The sequence below is a fragment of the Stegodyphus dumicola genome, chromosome 2 (assembly GCF_044657685.1).
Source record: "Stegodyphus dumicola isolate Sdum_Otavi_A_Nest chromosome 2, ASM4465768v1".
NCBI classification, from domain to species: domain Eukaryota; kingdom Metazoa; phylum Arthropoda; class Arachnida; order Araneae; family Eresidae; genus Stegodyphus; species Stegodyphus dumicola.
The window spans coordinates 184,054,040-184,058,321 of NC_140769.1; positions in this window are offsets into that span (position 1 = coordinate 184,054,040).

Below are 4,282 nucleotides of genomic sequence, written 5' to 3' on the forward strand. Positions count from 1 at the left end.
AACGAAAGGTAGATCAGTTATTTTATTGTTTTATTTTACAACATAATTGAAACTTTGAGCAACAATGAGCAATAAAATTAACAAATTAAAACAACTCTTGCCATTAATCAAAAATTAACCGTACACAATGTTTCGGGCGAAAATAGTCGTTACCCAGAAACTCTTATCTTTAAATATTTTTATGCCGTAATAATTTTGTTTGAGTACTTAAAAAGGTACCTAAATAATTAAATAAAATTGATTCACCCATTTTATCCGAAATTATTTATCTCGAATATATTTTCTAAGCGGATAGCATAAAATATGTCAGATTATATATTTAGTAGAGTTTTTCTTAGTTTAATTAATGTTTATTTTATTTTAACTAAATGTGCAATAATATTGTTACGAATTTTGAATAACGAAACATAAACGACTTCGAGAAAAGCGAAGAAAAGAAAAATTCCGGAAAAATAAGATTAAAAGGGAAAGTCTATTTAGCATTGAGGTACATGGCTATCTGGCTAAATTGACGAGATATCGCTAAGCTGCTTATAGTTTTAGGAACTAATTTTTGTCCCCAAATTTGCCCAGAAATCGCCAAACTTGGCGGCTATTTGGAGATATTTTGGTCCGGTCCGTGTTTAACTGTAATTGGCCTTAATGCTTATATAACTGTAAACGTATACTTCCAGTAATTTTGAGAAGTGGAAAATACTAGAAATGTATCGAAAGTATATAAAACCGGAGAGAGTGTCAGCTCTCAGTTTTTTAGACCGGAATTGTTTAGTTTAGCGTTGAGTTCGGAGTATTAAGAGATCTCATGACAGCTTGCTGTTAATCTGGTTGTTAATAATAATTAATTATCTGTTAATCATTAATCACTTCAAATTTGAAAAGAAAATTGAGATGTTTAGCAGCCTACATAAAGGGTATGTTCCTGACAGGTCACATTGAACTTCGACAGCAGGCCAAAAGGCCGCATGAGTTGACAGTTACAGGCAAAAATATCGCGGACGAAAACATCGCGGAGAAAACAACACAAGGCGAAAACATCATGGGAGGAAAGAAAGCAAGAAGAAAACATTGCAATTCTAAAACATCGTCGTTAAAAATAGAGCGACTCATAAACATCGCAGTTTTACAACATCGTCATAAAAAATATCGTGGTAAAATATAAAGCACCTATAAATCATCGCATGACGATAACACCGTAGACATGTGCTTTTCGGGCTTTAAATGCTGTAAATAGTATGCATTTGCATAATAATATGAGCGGAAAAAAATTTAGGAATATTTTTACATCTATATTTCACATTTTTGAATAAGTTCATAAAGTTAAAACTTTACTGAGAATTTTTCCCATTTGATTAGTAACAAGTTTGACAATAATAAGGCAGAAAATCCTTGCATATTTCATCGTCTAATATTTGCATATTTCAGAATTCACGATAGCGTATTGCATTCACTCGAATAAAGTAACTAACTTTATATATAGTATCTTGTAATATAGTAACTTTATCCATTGTATCTTGTAAAATAGTTGTTTTAGAGCAAAGATTATGCTGGTGCAATATACAAAGAAACGATAATGATATTTGTAAATTTATCTTCTCCTTTCTTAACAGAAACGAATCCTTCTTTCTTGCTTTTCACTGAAGGAGCACCCTCGCTGCAAATACTAGCTCTGACTGGCAACATATTGCTTTCAAAAATGTCAGTTGTACGAGTTCTATCACTAACTGTATCCAATGTAAGGAGTTCCTCATTACAATGAAAATCTTTAATGCTGGCATGATAAAAATATCGCTCCGTGCATACAGATTCGTAATGGACTGAATGTCCACAGAACCGATGATAGTTTGATGAAATTAATTTTATCTTAGGAAACAGTTCACACTTCTGAAACTTTCCACAAAAATACACGTACTACTCCTCTCAGCATCGTAGAGTACAATCAGTAGTTACACTTCAAACTGCCAAGAACTTTAAGCACAGCCGTAATGCAGAGCGAATCTAAAAGGCGAAGATCCCACAGAGGTAGCTCTATACTCCATATTCAACGATGAACTAAACAGCTACTTAGAAGGTGATACTCTCTCTCTGGTCTTGTATAGTTTTCTCCCGGCCACCGAAAAATCTCTAGTACTTTCCACTTCTTGAAATTACTGGAAGGCATATGAGGGTCGGATGAGGTTACAGTTACATATAGAATAAATTGAATTCATTCAATCACAATTACAGTTTACAAGGAACGGACCCAAATGTCTCTCCCAATGGTTGCAAAATTTGGTGACTTATTAGGTGACTTTTGACCAGGGTTATTTCTGGCCAAATTTGGAGTCAAAAATTAGTCGCCAAAACCATCGACGACTTGGCTGCATTTCACTATATCTGTCTAAAGTAATGGGTAGATATCTCCTAGAGGGAGACGTTAAATAGACTTGATCCCCGTAATCTTATTTTTCCAGCAGAACATCGTTTCTTTCAAACATTTCATGCTACATTATGCAAAAAATACTACAATTTCACATATAATTTCACTAAAATTACGTACATGTACAAAATTCGCAACAATATAGTATCTGAGCCAAGTGCGTTTTATCTCTGCTTTCATCTAAAGTTATTGAAAAATATAGATCTCCATTTTTATTTACTGAATGAAGTTGTTCTGTTACATTTTAAGCCTATTTATGCTGTCTGTCAGTTACAGTTCTTTTCGAAAGACGTAATTGTCCATATTTGCCAACCTTTTTCCTTTGATTTCAACAGCCAACTGCTTGCAAATGCATTTCTTTATTTCCCAGTATATATGCTATTCTGTATGTAACATCAATTGTAGTAATCTTCTTTATTAAAGTACTAAAAGCTGCCTCTTGGTGAAGTTTCCTTTTTCAATTTTTGAAGCGCTGCTTGTGAAGATTCCCCTTCTAGTTTAATATGAGATTTTTTCAGGCTTGTTAATACCGTATTAAACAAAAAAACGTGCTATTTTTGTCTTTCATAGAAATAAAGAAAAACTTCAGTTCCTTCTCTTTAGAAAATTCTTCTCTATAGTAAATACTTTGAAGACTAAATACTGATAGTTTGACCTGGATTCGAATTCAGAGGAGCAGGTTGGTTGCATGATTAGTTTCCCTCATGAATACTAGCCAGTTTTCCTTAGGAATTCATCCAGAAAGGCAATGCTTTCCTTAGGCATTTCTTTAGGCAACGTCAATGTACATATTGCAGAACTATAATCTACTTCTCTTTGGTAGTCTCTTCGAAGCGAGCTTCTTGTTCTAAAACAATTAAAATTATCAATTCCCAGATCTTTATTTACTGAGCATTCGTCACAATTTTCAATCAGAAATCCTCTTTTTATTTGCATTTTTGAAGATAAATTTGCGCCTTAACAATACTTAAAAATCAATTAACACTTACAATTTAGGAATTGAATTATGTTAGAGAATATCGAGGATGAACCCGTTGGGCTACCTAGAGAAGTACACCTCAAGCAACATCTTTTTGCCTGAACACAGTTTTCTTTAAAACCTAATATTAATACTATAATACTATAACTTCATTTTCTTTGCGTGTTAAACTATTGAAAACATATCACTTCAGATTCATCTGGAACCGGGTTCTTTATATCACATATTAGCTTCTTAATTACGATAACCGTTAAGGAAGCAATTAAAATCATTTAATACCGACAGTTCAAATTTTATTTTAGTTAACATGCTTTGCTTACGTTACATTGTATCCTAAATTCCTACGCTTTTGTCTGCTTTCTCCACAATAGGCGAATAAGCTAAATGTAGGAAAATAATTTAAATATGGTTAAGAATCTAAACTGAGAGGCCATCGCCAGTGACCTTAAAGCAACTCCTCTGGTTGTAACTGACGGGCGAAGTAATGTTTTGAACTGGTGAATTTTCCTTTTGCTGTTGCATATCAAGTAACCATTTCGTGAAAATTTACAGAGCCAGGTGCTAAGACATGATTTAAAGCTTCAGTTATACACAATTAAGATACAGTGTTGTCTGTTATCCTCCAAAGAAGCGGAAATAAATTTGTATTAAGTTGTTTATTTTAGTCCACTACTGTGTTCAATTCAGAATACTGAGACTATAGTGAAAGATAGGAAGATAATTTTTCTTTGAAGTTATTCCGTTGGAAAAGCCAATTTAAGCAATTTGAGTTTAGCCTTAGTCATCTAAGGATTCAAGTTGCGTTAAGTTCGCAAGTTTCTTTCTTCCCCCACCCCCACCCCCCAATCTAATATGACTTAATCTCTGAAGAAGTCCTCCATGTTATG